This window comes from Macaca nemestrina, chromosome 15 (genome assembly GCF_043159975.1).
Source record: "Macaca nemestrina isolate mMacNem1 chromosome 15, mMacNem.hap1, whole genome shotgun sequence".
Lineage (NCBI taxonomy): Eukaryota > Metazoa > Chordata > Mammalia > Primates > Cercopithecidae > Macaca > Macaca nemestrina.
In genome coordinates, this window is record NC_092139.1 from 50,865,673 (window position 1) to 50,881,743 (window position 16,071).

At 40.4% G+C, this 16,071-nt stretch overlaps 1 non-coding gene across 1 annotated transcript; it reads left to right on the forward strand.

Annotated features, from left to right (window-relative positions):
- The first annotated feature begins 15,605 nt into the window (after nucleotides 1-15,605).
- Nucleotides 15,606-15,709, forward strand: LOC112427574 (U6 spliceosomal RNA). The gene has a single exon (XR_003019223.2). It is a non-coding gene; the product is annotated as a U6 spliceosomal RNA (small nuclear RNA).
- Nucleotides 15,710-16,071: the final 362 nt, after the last annotated feature.

Below are 16,071 nucleotides of genomic sequence, written 5' to 3' on the forward strand. Positions count from 1 at the left end.
ATGGAATACTATGCAGCCATCAAAAAGGATGAGTTTGTGTCCTTTGTAGGGACATGGATGCAGCTGGAAACCATCATTCTTAGCAAACTATCACAAGAACAGAAAACCAAACACCGCATGTTCTCACTCATAGGTGGGAACTGAACAATGAGATCACTTGGACTCAGGAAGGGGAACATCACACACAGGGGCCTATCATGGGGAGGGGGGAGGGGAGAGGGATTGCATTGGGAGTTATACCTGATGTAAATGACGAGTTGATGGGTGCAGCACACCAACATGGCACAAGTATACATATGTAACAAACCTGCACGTTATGCACATGTACCCTACAACTTAAAGTATAATAATAATAAATAAATTAAAAAAAAAAGAGAGAAAAAAAAAGAAAAGAAAAGAAAACTGAGCGTCAATGTGCAAAAAATTGTACCTTGCTATATTAAAACAATGACCTCAAGGGAAATAAAGAATTTGCTCCTTCACTGGGTTTGTTGTTATTATTCTTCCTTTTAAAATGGTTTCTATGCCTTTCCTTTTGTTGGGAGTTGTAACTTTGTTGCTGCTTTCATTGTCTTTATGCAGTTACTAGATTTGCCTCTTCCCTGTTATAACTTGCTGCTTCTAATCTGCTAAGGGTGGAAATTAGGTCATGGGGACTGTTACAAACATGAGTAAAGTGAGGGATAAAAGGCTCAGAATTAGGAACTCTGTGTTCTCTTGTAAATTAAAGGCAGGAGATTTAGATAATAAACATTCTCATATCTACTTTGGATATTCAAAATGCCTTTTGTATGCCTATTACAAGTTTCTAACTGTGTTCCAGCTAAAAGGTGTGAGGTACATGATTGCTGTACTACTAACGATTTGCCATGAAGTACAATAATCTATAAAAGAATATTCCAGACAAGCAGTTCCTTACATCCACCTCCATGGCTGAAGAAAGGATGTTAGTCCATAGCCCTTAGAGTTTCAGCTTTGTGGAGAGAACAGTGCAGGCAGTGAGGGGAATACCTTCCCATTGCAAGGGGGCTCCATTCTTCCTGCCCCAAGGCAAGGCAGGGGTGTGGGCTTCTCTCAAGATTCAGGGAGATGGCATTACATGCCTGAGTTGCAGTCTGGTTGTGCAGCAGATCTGTCACTTACTTACTAGAGCTGGGAAAGAACAGAATTGGAAAGAGATGAGAGGACAGAAGGGCAGTCTCCCTCCCACTGGTTGCTGTGTCAGCAAGAAGCAGATTTCCTATCAGTCAAGTGGACAGTAAAGAAAGTAACTGGTCTACAAGAAGGCTGCCGCCTGCAGTGTACAGCTACCAGTGGCAAGATCTGAGCAGGTACAGAGAAACTGAGCCGGGCAGGGAGCCCTGTGTGAAGGACAACACAGCAGGGGAGGCGTAGACCATGTGGTGGACAACAAGAGCCAGTCAGTACTAGCAGCAGAAGTGTTTTTTCTTGAACATGCACTGTTTTTTTTATTGAGATCTTCAAACCCATTGTTTTTAAATAAGAAACAACTCTACATGGTTTTAAATTTAAAAGTTTATAAAGGGAACAGTATGAAAAATAAGTCCTGCCTTCTACCGCATCCCCAATCATCTAGTTCCCCAAGTCCCCTTTCAATAGGCAAATACTGTCACTAACTTCTTGTGCATCTTTTCAGAAATGCTCAAAATATCCTCAGGCATATGCATAATACAAGTATGTGGATATGAGGGAGTCTGTACTTTTTACCAGTGGTAGCATACCTCACACATGTTTAGTACTTTACATTTTTCATTTAAAGCAACATCTTGTCAACCTTTATGTATCAGAAAAGACATAATATTTCATTTTATGGGTATGCCATAATTCATTTAATCAGCTCTCCATTGACGGGTATTTGGGTCATTTCCAGGCTTGAATTATGACAAACAATGCTGCCATGTATCACCTGGATGTGATAGGCTGAAAAATGATCCCCCAAATATAATAGTCTCGATCGCTGGATCCTATGAAAGTTACTGGATATGACAAAGATTTTGCAGCTGTGATTAAATTAAGGTTCTTGAGGTGAGGCAATTACTCTATGTTGGGAGCAGGCCCCCAAAAATCTAGCCCTAAACTGACCCCAAAACTGGCCATAAACAAAATCTCTGCAGCACTGTAACATGTTCATAATGGCCCTAATGCCCACGCTGGAAGGTTGTAGGTTTACGGGAATGAGGGCGAGGAACACCTGGTCCACCCACGGCAGAAGACTGCTTAAAGGCATTCTTAGGCCACAAACAATAGCGTGAACGATCTGTGCCTTAAGGACATGCTGCTGCTGCAGTTAACTAGCCCAACCTATTCCTTTAATTTGGCCCATCCCTTTGTTTCCCATAAGGGATACTTTTAGTTAATTTAATATCTATAGAAACAATGCTAATGACTGGTTTGCTGTTAATAATTCTGTGGGTAAATCTTTGTTCAGGGCTCTCAGCTCTGAAGGCTGTGAGACCCCTGATTTCCCACTTCACACCTCTATATTTCTGTGTGTGTGTCTTTAATTCCTCTTGCGCTGCTGGGTTAGGGTCTCCCGACCTACCTGGTCTCAGCAACTCTATATTACCCAGGTTGGCCCTATGCAATCACATGTATCCTTATAAGAGAGAGACAGAGGGGAATACATGAGAGAAGGAGATGTGGGAGCAGACTGAGAAGAGATTTGAAGATGCTATTGCCTCAAGACCACAGATGCCAGAAACCCCCAGAAGCAGGAAGAGGCAAGACACAGATTCTCCCCTAGAGTCTCCAGATGACGCATGGCCATGCTGACACCTTAGTTTTGACCCAGTGATGCTAATTTCAGACTTCCATTTCATTCAATCCATTTCATTCAAATATCCATTTGCATCCATTACCATTTGTCTGTTGTGGTTTTGCTACTTTGTCTAATCAATTTACAGGAATGGTCATATGTTCAGGTAACTAACTCTTTGCATCTTAGTTGCAATTTGTTTTTTGTTTGTTTGTTTTTTGTGTGTGTTTGTTTGTTTGTTTTTGAGACAAAGCTTCCCTCTCATTTCCCAAGCTGGAATGCAGTGGCATGATCTCGGTTCACCACAACCTCCACCTCCCAGGTTCAAGAGATTCACCTGCCTCAGCCTCCCGAGTAGCTGGGATTACAGGCGTCCACCACCACACCAGCTAACTTTTTGTATTTTTAGTAGAAACTGGGTTTCGCCATGTTGGCCAGGCTGGTCTCGAACTCCTGACCACAGGTGTTCCACCTAACTCAGTCTCTCAAACTGCCGGGATTACAGGACAATTTGTTTTTATTTATCATTTGTCTTTTGACTTTGCTTGTCATAAGTTTTACCACACAAGATTTTAAATTTTTTATGCAGTTAAATTAATAGTTCATAGCTACTAGCTGTGGGGTCATGATTTGAAAGCCTTCACCACACCAAGATTTTAAGTATTTTTTCTAATTATTCATGTTTTCAGTTTTCATATTTAAACCTTTGATGTTTTTAAAATTCATTTTGGTGTCAGACATAAGAGGTGAATTAAATGTAATTGTTTTTCCACACATCTATCCTGGTATCCTAATACTATTCAAAATGATTCATCTTTTTAACCTTTTCATGTATGAAATTCCTGTATGTATTTGGATCTATTTCTAGACTGTCTCTTCGGCCAAAGGATCTTTCTGTCTACTATGCTTTCAAATAATAAAATAAATCAAGCTGTAAAATGTGAATTCTGAGTTCGTGTGTGCTACTCTCTTGGAAAGGAAACAAAAGAACTAGTGAACACTGACTCTGCAGCCGATCATCTGAGAAACCACATCAGGATCCGTCAAGGCAGTGGGGGACACAGCAGAGAGGAGCCAAGCTAGGCAGCATCTTGTCTGAGCTCAGCACAGAGTGAGGAGAACTTCTCTGAGTGAGTGAGTGACTGAGTGAGTGCCCCTGGGGGATTTGTGCTCTCCATGGGGTCTAGTGCAAGACTGGGAATGGGAGAATCCCCTGGCCCTTCAACAGCCCCCACAACCATGCAGGCTTCTAGACTGAGGCAGAGAGCCACCCAGACATTGTGCAGGGGCAACTCTCAAGACAAACGGGACCTCTACAAGCCTTGGGCCCCAGAGCAGACCAGCACCAGCACCAAGCCCCAGTAGAAACCACAGTCCTGGTACCCAAGGAGCAGTAGGATTACTCTACCACCCCTCACTGAACAGCTTACTGCCAGGCTTCCAGTCCAGCAATCCTGCTTCTGCCTGAACTCAGCCAGCAGCTGCAGCTTCCTGCTGTCCTGGGAAGTATCTGGATGGCAAAGCAGGTGACTCCACCCACCCCTGTCACTGATAGCCAGGTGGGCAATGCCTGCTAGCATTTTCTGCCTTGATGATCTGCCTCGTATTATCAGTGGGGTGCTGATGTCTCTCACTATTATTATGTGGTTATCTAAGTCTCTTTGTAGGTCTTAAAAATTTGCTTTCTGAATCTGGGTGCTGTAGTGTTGGGTGGATATATGTTTAGGATAGTTAGATCTTCTTGTTGAATTGAACTCTTTACCTTTATGTAATGCCCTTCTTTATCTTTATCAATCATTTTTGCTTAAAGTTTGTTTTGTCTGAAATTAGAAGAGAAAACCCTGCTACTTTTTGATTTCCATTTACTTGATAGATTTTTCTCCATCTCTTTACTTTGAGCCTATGGATATCATTGCATGTGAGATGAGTCTCTTGTAGAAAGCATACAGTTGGGTCTTGCTTCTTTATCAAACTTGCCACTCTGTGCCTTTTAACTGGCGGAATTTAGCCCATTTACATTCAAGGTTAATATTGATATGTGTGGGTTTGATCCTGACTTCATGTTGTTAGCTGGTTATTCGACTGATTTGACTGTGTGTGTGTGTGTGCGTGTGTGTGTGTGTTTTATGGTGTCAATACTATATGTATTTAAGTGTGTTTTTGCAGTTACTGGTACAATCATTCCTTTCCACATTTAGCACTCCCTTAAGGACTTCTTTTAAGGCAGTCTGGTGGTAACAAATTCTCTTAGCATTTGCTTGTCTAAAAAGAATCTTATTACTCCTTCACTTACGAAGCTTAGTTTGTCTAGATATGAAATTCTTGGTTGGAATGATGAAGGTATTCAGGACATGAGCTCAACATTTGACCAAATGAGCCCAACAGAAATCTACAGAACTCTCCACCCAAAAACAACAGAATATACATTCTTCTCATCTGCACATGGCACAATAGACCACACCATCGGCCATAAAACAATCCTCAGCAAACTCAAAAAAACTGAAATCATACCAAACACACTCTCAGACCACAGTGCAACACAAATAGAAATCAATACTAAGAAAATCACTCAAAACCATGCAAGTAAATGAAAATTAAACAACCTGCTCCTGAGTGACTTTTGGGTAAGAAATAAAATTAAGGTAGAAATCAAGAAATTCTTTGAAACTAATAAGAATAACAATGATACAACCTACCAGAATATCTGGGACACAGATAAAGCATGTTATGAGGAAAGTTCATAGTGCTAAAGGCTCACATCAAAAAGTTAGAAAGGTCTCAATTTAACAACCTAATGTCACATCTAGAGGAACTAGAAAAATAATAGCAAAGCAACTGAAAGCTAGTAGAAGAAAAGAAATAACCAAAATCAAAGTTTAACTGAAGGAAATTGAGACGTCAAAAACCATACAAAGGATCAACAAATCCAGGAGATGGTTCTTTTAAACAGTAAATAAGATTGTCAGGCTGGTAGCTAGACTAATAAAGAATAAAAGAGGCTGGACATGGTAGCTCATGCTCGTAATCCGAGCACTTTGGGAGGCCGAGGTGGGCAGATCATAAAGTCAGGAGTTCAAGACCAGTCTAGCCAATATGGTGAAACCCCATCTCTACTAAAAATACAAAAATTAGCTGGATGTGGTGGCACATGCCTGTAGTCCCAGCTACTCGGAAGGCTGAGGCAGGAGAATCACTTGAAGCCAGTAGGCAGAGATTGCAGTGTGCCAAGATTGTGCCACTGCACCCCAGCCTGGGTGACAGAGCAAGACTCTGTCTCAAAAACAAACAAACAAACAATAAAAGAGAGAAGATCCGGACACAACACAGGGGACATTACTAATGACCCCATAGAAATAGAAAAAAAAGAAAACAAAAAAAAAAAACCTTTGGGAACTACTATGAACACCTCTACGTACACAAACTGGAAAACCTAGAAAAAATGGATAAATTGCTGGAAACATACAGTCTTCCAAGATTGAACCAGAAAAATCTGAATCCCTGAACAGACCAATAATAAGTTCTGAAACTGAACTAGTAATAAAAAGCCTGCCAGACAGAAAAAGCCCAGAACCAGACAGATCTACAGCCATATTTTACCAGATATATAAAAAGGAGTTGGTACAATTTCTACTGAAACCATTCCCAAAAATTGAGGAGCAGAGTCTCGTCCTTAACTTATTATATAAGACCAGCATCATCCTGATACCAAAACCCGGCAGAGACACAACAAAAAAGAAAACTCCAGGCCAATATTCTTGATGAACATAGATGCAAATATCCTCACAAAACACTAGCAAATCAAATCCAACAACACATTGAAAAGCTAATCCACCACCATCAAGTAGACTTTATCATGGGGATGCAAGGTTGGTTCAACATATGAAAATCAATAAATGTGATTCACCACATAAACAGAAGTAAAAACAAAAGGCAATAACCATCTCAATAGATTCAGAAAAAGCTTTTGATAAAATTCAACATCACTTCATATTAAAAATCCTCAACAAACTAGGCATTGAAGGAACATGCTTCAAAATAGTAAGAGCCATCTATGAAAACTCCACAGCCAACATCATACTGAATGGGCAAAATCTTGAAGCATTCCCCTTGAGAACAGGAATAAGAGAAGGATGCCCACTCTCACCACTCCTATTTAACATAATAGGAAGTCCTAACCAGAGCAACCAGGTAAGAAAAAGAAATAGAAGAAATGAAAAGAATCCAACTAGGAAGGGAGGAAGTCGAACTATCTCTATTTGCATATGATATGATTCTATACCTAGAAAACCCCATAGTCTCTACCTGAAAGCTCCTAAAAGTGATAAACAACTTAAGGTTTCAGGATACAAAATCAATGTACAAAAAACAGTAGCATTTCTATACATTAACAACGTTCAAGCTGAGAGCCAAATCAAGAACTCAATCCCATTCACAATAACCATAAAAATAATAAAATAACTAGGAATATAGCTAACCAGGAAGGTTAAAGATCTCTACAATAAGAATGGCAAAACACTGCTCAAAGAAATCAGAGATGACACAAACAAATAGAAAAATAGTTCATGCTCATAGATAGGAAGAATCAATATTTTTAAAATGGCCACATTGCCCAAAGCAATTTACAGATTTAGTGCTATTCCTATCAAACTACCAATGACATTCCTCACAGAATTAGAAAAAAAGAGAAAAAAAAAACTATTTTAAAATTCACATGGAATCAAAAAAGGCTTGAATAGTCAAGGTAACTCTAAGCAAAAAAAAAAAAAAAAAACCAAAGTTGGAAGATTCATGTTACCCTACCTCAAACTATATTACAAGGCTACAGTAATCAAAACAGCATAGTACTAGTGCAAAAACAGGTACAAAGACCAATGGAACAGAATAGAGAACCCAGAAATAAATCTGCACACCTAACACTTATTGATCTTTGTCAAAGTTGACTAAAAAAAGCAACGGGGAAATGATTTTTCTATTCAACAAATGGTGCTGGGGTAACTGGCTAGCCATATGCAGAAGATTGAAGCTAGACCTCTTCCTTACACTATATACAAAAAGTAACTCAAGATCAATTAAAGGCTTAAGTGTAAAACCTAAAACTATAAAACCCTGGAAGATAACCTAGGAGCCTGGTAAAGATTTCATGACAAATACACCAAAAGCAATTAGGACAAAGACAAAAATTGGCAAAGAGGACCTAATTAAACTAAAGAGCTTCTGCACAGCAAAAGAAACTATCAATAAAATAAACAGACAACACACAGAATGGGAGAAAACATTCACAAACTATGCATCTGACAAAGGTCTAATATCCAGTATGTCTAACGAACTTAAATTAACAAGCAAAACAATCCCATTAAAAAGTGGGCAAAGCACATGAACACACAATTTTCAAAAGAAAACAAGCTGGGCATAGTGGCTCACCCTGCAATCCCAACACTTTGGGAGACCAGGGTGGGTGGATCACAAGGTCAGGAGTTCAAGACCAGCCTGACCAACATGCTGAAACCCTGTCTCTACTAAAAATACAAAAATTAACCAGTCATGGTGTTATGCACCTGTAATCCCAGCTACTCAGGAGGCTGAGGCAGGAGAATTACTTGAACCAAGGAAGCGGAGGTTGCAGTGAGCCAAGATCACACCACTGCACTCCAGCCTGGGTGACAAAGCAAGACTCTGTCTCAGAAAAAAAAAGAAAGAAAGAAGAAAGGAAGAGAAACAAAGAAGAAAGAAGAAAGAAAGAAAGAAAGAAAAAAGAAGGAAGGAAGGAAGGAAGGAAGGAAGGAAGGAAGGAAGGAAGGAAGGGAGGGAGGGAGGGAGGGAGGGAGGGAGGGAAAGAAAGGAAGACAGAAAACATACACATGGCTAACAAGCATAGGAAAAAATTCTCAACATCACTAATCATTAGAGAAATCCAAATCAAAACCACAATGAGATGCCATCTCACACCAGTCAGAATGACTATTAATAAACAGTCAAAAAATAACAGATGCTGACAAAGTTGTGGAAAAAAAGGAATGCTTATAGGCCGCTGGTAAGGAATGTAAATTAGTTCAACCATTATGGAAAGCAGTGTGGCAATTTCTTAAAGAACTTAAAATACTAGGTCCGTTTCAAGATGGCTGAATAGGAACAGCTCCGGTCTGCAGCTCCCAGCATGATCGACGCAGAAGACGGCTGATTTCTGCATTTCCAACTGAGGTACCTGGTTCATCTCATTGGGACTGGTTGGAAAGTGGGGCAGCCCACAGAGGGCAAGCAGAAGTAGGGCAGGGCATCTCTTCACCCAGGAAGCGCAAGGGGTCAGGGGATTTCCCTTTCCTAGCCAAGGCAAGCCGAGACAGACAGTACTGGGAAAATCGGGACACTCCTGCCTTAATATTGCGCTTTTCCAATGGTCTTAGCAAATGGCACAGCAGAAGATTACATCCCGTGCCTGACTCAATGGGTCCCACGTCCATGGAGCCTTGCTCACTGCTAGCGCAGCAGTCCAAGATCCAACTGCGAGGCAGCAGCCAAGCTGGAGGAGGGGCGTCTGCCATTGCTGATGCTTGCCTAGGTAAACAAAGCTGCTGGGAAGCTTGAACTAGGTGGAGTCCACTGCTGCTCAACAAGGCCTGCCTGTCTCTGTAGACTCCACCTCTGGGGGCAGGGCATAGTTGAACAAAAGGCAGCAGAAACTTCTGCAGACTTAAATATCCCTGTCTGAAGAGTTCTGAAGAGAACTGAAGTTCTGAAGAGAGCAGTGGTTCTCCCAACACGGTGTTTGAGCTCTAAGAATGCCTCCTCAAGTGGGTCCCTGACTCCCATGTAGCCTAATTAGGAGACACTTCCCAATAGGGGCCGACTGACACCTCATACAGGCATGTGCCCCTCTGAGACGAAGCTTCCAGAGGAAGAATCAGGCAATAATATTTGCTGTTCTGCAATATCTGCTGTTCTGCAGCTTCTGCTGATGATACCTGGGCAAACAGGGTCTGGAGTGGACCTTCAGCAACCTCCAATAGACCTGCAGCTGAGGGACCTGACTGTTAGAAGGAAAACTAACAAACAGAAAGGAATAGCATCCACATCAACAAAAAGGACACCCACACCAAACCGCATCTGTAGGTCACCAACATCAAAGATAAAACCACAAAAATGGGGAGAAACCAGAGCAGAAAAGCTGAAAATTTAAAAACCAGAGCACCTCTTCTCCTCCAAAGGATTGCAGCTCACCATCAGCAATGGTACAAAGATGGAAGGAGAATGACTTTGATGAGTTGACAGAAGTAGGCTTCAGAAGGTCAGTAAAAACAAACTTCTTCAAGCTAAAGGAGGATATTTGAACCCAGTGCAAGGAAGCTAAAAACCTTGAAAAAAGATTAGACAAATGGCTAACTAGAATAAACAGTGTAGAGAAGACCTTAAATGACCTGATGGAGCTGGAAACCATGGCATGAGAACTACGTGACACATGCACAAGCTTCAGTAGCCGATTCAATCAAGTGGAAGAAAGGGTATCAGTGATTGAAGATCAAATGAATGAAATGAAGCCAGAAGAGAAGTTTAGAGAAAAAAAGAGTACAAAGCCTCCAAGAAATATGGGACTATGTGAAAAGACCAAATCTACATTTGATTGGTATACCTGGAAGTGATGGGGAAAATGGAACGAAGCTGGAAAACACTCTTCAGGATATCATCCAGGAGAACTTCCCCAACCTAGCAAGGCAGGCCAACATTCAAAATCAGGAAATACAGAGAACACCACAAAGATAGTCCTCGAGAAGAGCAACTCCAAGACACTTAAGTGACAGGTTTACCAAGGTTGAAATGAAGGAAAAATGTTAAGCACAGCCAGAGAGAAAGGTTGGGTTACCCACAAAGGGAAGCCCATCAGACTAACAGCAGATCTCTCAGCAGAAAGTCTACAAGCCAGAAGAGAGTGAGCACCAATATTCAACATTCTTAAAGAAAAGAATTTTCAACCCAGAATTTCATACCCAGCCAAACTAAGCTTCATAAGTGAAGGAGAAATAAAATCCTTTACAGACAAGAAAATGCTGAGAGATTTTGTCACCACCAGGCCTCCCTTACAAGAGCTCCTGAAGGAAGCACTAAACATGTAAAGGAAAACTGGTACCAGCCGCTGCAAAAACATGGCAAATTGTAAAGACCATTGATGGTAGGAAGAAACTGCATCAACTAATAGGCAAAATAACCAGCTAAAATCATAATGACAGGATCAAAATCACACACAACAATACTAACCTAAAATGTAAATGGGCTAAGTGCCCCAGTTAAAAGACACAGACGGGCAAATTGGATAAAGAGTCAAGACCCATCAGCGTGCTGTGTTCAGGAGACCCATCTCACGTGCACAGATGCACATAGGCTCAAAATTAAGGGATGAGGAAGATCTACCAAGGAAATGGAAAGCGAAAAAAAAGCAGGGATTGCAATCCTAGTCTCTGATAAAACAGACTTTAAACCAACAAAGATCAGAAGAGACAAAGAAGGCCATTACAAAATGGTAAAGGGATCAATTCAACAAGAAGAGCCAACTATCCTATATATATATATGCACCCAATAGAAGAGCACCCAAATTCATAAAGCAAGTCCTTAGAGACTTACAAAGAGACTTAGACTCCCACACAATAATAATGGGAGACTTTAACACCCCACTGTCAATATTAGACAGATCAATGAGACAGAAAGTTAACAAGGATATCCAGGACTTGAACTCAGCTCTGCACCAAGCAGACCTATAGACATCTACAGAACTCTCCACCCCAAATCAACAGAATATACATTCTTCTCAGCACCACATCACACTTATTCCAAAATTGATCACATAGTTGAAAGTAAAGCACTCCTCAGCAAATGTAAAAGAACAGAAATCACAACAAACTGTCTCTCAGACCACAGTGCAATCAAATTAGAATTAAGAAACTCATTCAAAACCGCACAACTACATGGAAACTGAACAACCTGCTGCTGAATGACTACTGGGTACATAAAGAAATGAAGGCAGGAATAAAGATGTTCTTTGAGACCAATGAGAACAAAGACACAACATACCAGAATCTCTGGGACACATTTAAAGCAGTGTGTAGAGGGAAATTTATAGCACTAAATGCCCACAAGAGAAAGCAGGAAATATCTAAAATTGACACCCTAACATCACAATTAAAAGAACTAGAGAAGCAAGACCAAACAAATTCAAAAGCTCGCAGAAGGCAAGAAATAACGAAGATCAGAGCAGAACTGAAGGAGATAGAGACACAAAAAAACCTTCAAAAAATCAATGAATCCAGGAGCTGGTTTTTTGAAAAGATCAACAAAAGAGATAGTCTGCTAGCAAGACTAATAAAGAAGAAGAGAGAGAAGAATCAAATAGGTGCATTTAAAAATCATAAAGGGGATATCACCACTGATCCCACAGAAATACAAACTACTCTCAGACAATACCATAAACACCTCTATGCAAATAAACTAGAAAATCCAGAAGAAATGGATAAATTCCTGGACACATACACCCTCCCAAGACTAAACCAGGAAGACTTTGAATCCCTGAATAGACCAATAACAGGCTCTGAAATTGAGGCAATAATTAATAGTCTACCAACCAAAAAAAGTCCAGGACCAGATGGATTCACAGCTGAATTCTACCAGGGGTACAAAGAGGAGCTGGTGCCATTCCTTCTGGAACTATTCCAATGAATAGAAAAAGAGGGAATCTTCCCTAACTCATTTTATAAGATCAGCATCATCCTGATTCCAAAGCCTGGCAGAGATACAACAAAAAAAGAGAATTTTTGACCAACATCCCTGATGAACATTGACGCAAAAATTCTCAATAAAATACTGGCAAACCAAATCCATAAGCACATCAAAAAGCTTATACACCACTATCAAGTTGGTTTCATCCCTGGGATGCAAACCTGTTTCAACACAAGTAAATCAATAAACATAATCCATCACATAAACAGAATCAAAGAAAATGACATGATTATCTCAATAGATGCAGAAAAGGCCTTTGACAAAATTCAACAGCCCTTTATGCTAAAAGCTCCCAATAAACTAGGTATTGATGGAATGTTTCTCAAAATAATAAGAGCTATTCATGGCAAACCCACAGCCAATATCATACTGAATGGGCAAAAACTGGAAGCATTCCCTTGGAAAACTGGCACAAGACAGGGACGCCCTCTCTCACCACTCCTATTCAACATAGTGTTGGAAGTTCTGGCCAGGGCAGTCAGGCAAGAGAAAGAAACAAAGTGTATTCAAATAGGAAATAAGGAAGTCAAATTGTCCCTGTTTGCAGATGACATGATTGTATATTTAGAAAACCCCATCGTCTCAACCCAAAATCTCCTTAGACTAATAAGCAACTTCAGCAAAGTCTCAGGATACAAAATCAATGTGCAAAAATCACAAACATTCCTATACACCAATAACGGACAAACAGAGAGCCAAATCATGAGTAAACTCCCATTCACAATTACTACAAAGAGAATAAAATACCTAGGAATCCAACTTACAAGGGATGTAAAGGACCTCTTCAAGGAGAACAACAAACCACTGCTCAGTGAGATAAAAGAGGACACAAACAAATGGAAGAACATACCATGCTCATGGATAGGAAGAATCAATATTGTGAAAATGGCCATACTGCCCAAGGTAATTTGTAGATTCAATGCTATCCCTGTCAAGCTACCATTGACTTTCTTCACAGAATTGGAAAAAACTACCTTGAAGTTCATGTGGAACCAAAAAAGAGCCCACATGGCCAAGAAAATCCTAAGCAAAAAGAACAAAGCTGGAAGCATCACGCTACCTGACTTCAAACTATACTACAAGGCTACAGTAACCAAAACAGCATGGTACTAGTACCAAAACAGAGATATAAACCAATAGAACAGAACAGAGTCCTCAGAAATAACACCACACATCTACAACCATCCGATCTCTGACAAACCTGACAAAAACAAGAAATGGGGGAAAGATTCCTTATTTAATAAATGGTGCTGAGGAAACTGACTAGCCATATGTAGAAAGCTGAAACTGGATCCCTTCCTTACACATTATACAAAAATCAACTCGAGATGGATTAGAGACTTAAATATTAGACCTACAACCATAAAAACCCTAGAAGAAAACCTAGGCAATACCTTTCAGGACATAGGCATGGGCAAGAACTTCATGACTAAAACACCAAAAGCAATGGCAATAAAAGCCAAAATAGACAAATGGGATCTAATTAAACTAAACAGCTTCTGCACGGCAAAGGAAACTGTCATCAGAGTGAACAGGTAACCTACAGAATGAAAGAAAATTTTTGCAATCTATCCATCTGACAAACGGCTAATATCCAGAATCTACAAAGAACTTAAACAAATATATGAGAAAAAATCAAACAACCCCATGGAAAAGTGGGCAAAAGATATAAACAGACACTCTCAAAAGAAGATGTTTATGCAGCCAACAGACTCATGAAAAAATGCTCATCATCATTGGCCATCAGAGAAATGCAAATCAAAACCACAATAAGATACCATCTCATGCCAGTTAGAATGGTGATCATGAAAAAGTTGGGAAACAACAGGTGCTGGAGGGACTGTGGAGAAACAGGAATGCTTTTACACTGTTGGTGGGAGTGTAAACTAGTTCAACCATTGTGGAAGACAGTGTAGCAATACCTCAAGGATCAAGAACTAGAAATACCATTTGACCCAGCAATCCCATTACTGGGTATATAGCCAAAGGATTATCAATCATGCTACTATAAAGACATGTGCACACCTATGTTTATTGCAGCACTATTCACAATAGCAAATACTTGGAACCAACCCAAATGTCCATCAATGATAGACTGGATTAAGAAAATGTGGCACATATACACCATGGAATACTGTGCAGCCATAAGAAAAGATGAGTTCATGTCCTTTGTAGGGACATGGATGAAGCTGGAAACCATCATTCTGAGCAAACTATCACAAGGACAGAAAACCAAACACCGCATGTTCTCATTCATAGGTGGGAATTGAACAATGAGAACACTTGGACACAGGGCGGTGAACATCACACACCGGAGCCTGTTGTGGGGTTGGGGGGTGGGGGAGGGGTAGCATTAGGAGAAATACCTAATGTAAATGATGAGTTAATGGGTGCAGCAAACCAACATGGCACATGTATACATATGTAAAAAATCTGCAAGTTCTGCACATGTACCCTAGAACTTAAAGTATAATAATAAAAATAAATAAATAAAAATTTAAAAAACAGAAGTTCCATTCAACCCAGCAATCCCATTACTGAGAATATACCCAGAGGAATAGAAATCATTCTACCATAAAGACACATGCATGTATGTGTTCACCACAGCACTACACAATAGAAGTCAGGGAATCAACCTAAATGCCCACCAACAGTAGACTGGATAAAGAATATGTGGCACATATGCATCACGGAATACTACATAGTCATAAAAATGAGTGAGATTATGACCTTTGCGGAAGCATGGATGGAGCTGGAGGCCATAGTCCTAAGTCAACTAACTTAGGAACAGGAAATCAAACACTGCATGTTCTCACTTATGAGTTGGAGCTAAACACTGAGTACACATGGACACAAAGAAGAGAACAACAGATATCTGGATCTACTTGAGGGTGGAGGGTGAGAGGAGGGAGAGGATCAAAAAACTACTTATCAGGTACTATGCTTATCACCTTGGTGATTAAATGATCCATACACCAAACCCCCGTGACACGCAATTTACCTGTATAACAAACCTGCACGTGCACTTCTGAACCTAAAATAAAAGTGTTTTTTTAAAAAGTGAATCTGGTGCTCCCCTCGGCAACACATATACTAAAATTGGAACGTTACAAAGATTAGGATGGCCCCTGCGCAAGGATGACAGGCAAATTCGTGAAGCGTTCCATTATTTTTGACACCATCTCCAGCCTCTGTAAACTTTAAAGGGCCTGCAGAGAATGCCATGCTTCAGGATGATCATTGGTGGTCTTGTCTTCGGATAAAAAGTATTTGTGTTATGATAAGGGTGTTGGGGTAAGGGACTCCGTGTGCTGTGCCTGCTTTCTCTAGCCAAGTGGTATATAATGAGTCTAGGAGGAGAAACATCAGCATTAACAGGAGACTTGCTATAAGAAGCTAATTCATGGACTGTTTTCAAACCTGCAAAATTTGATTACAGTGAGGCCTAGAATATCAGGTAATTTGCATGCACATTGAAGCTTGAGAGGCAGTGCTTAGCTAAGTGACTCTCAGCCCAGTCTTCCAATAGGATCAC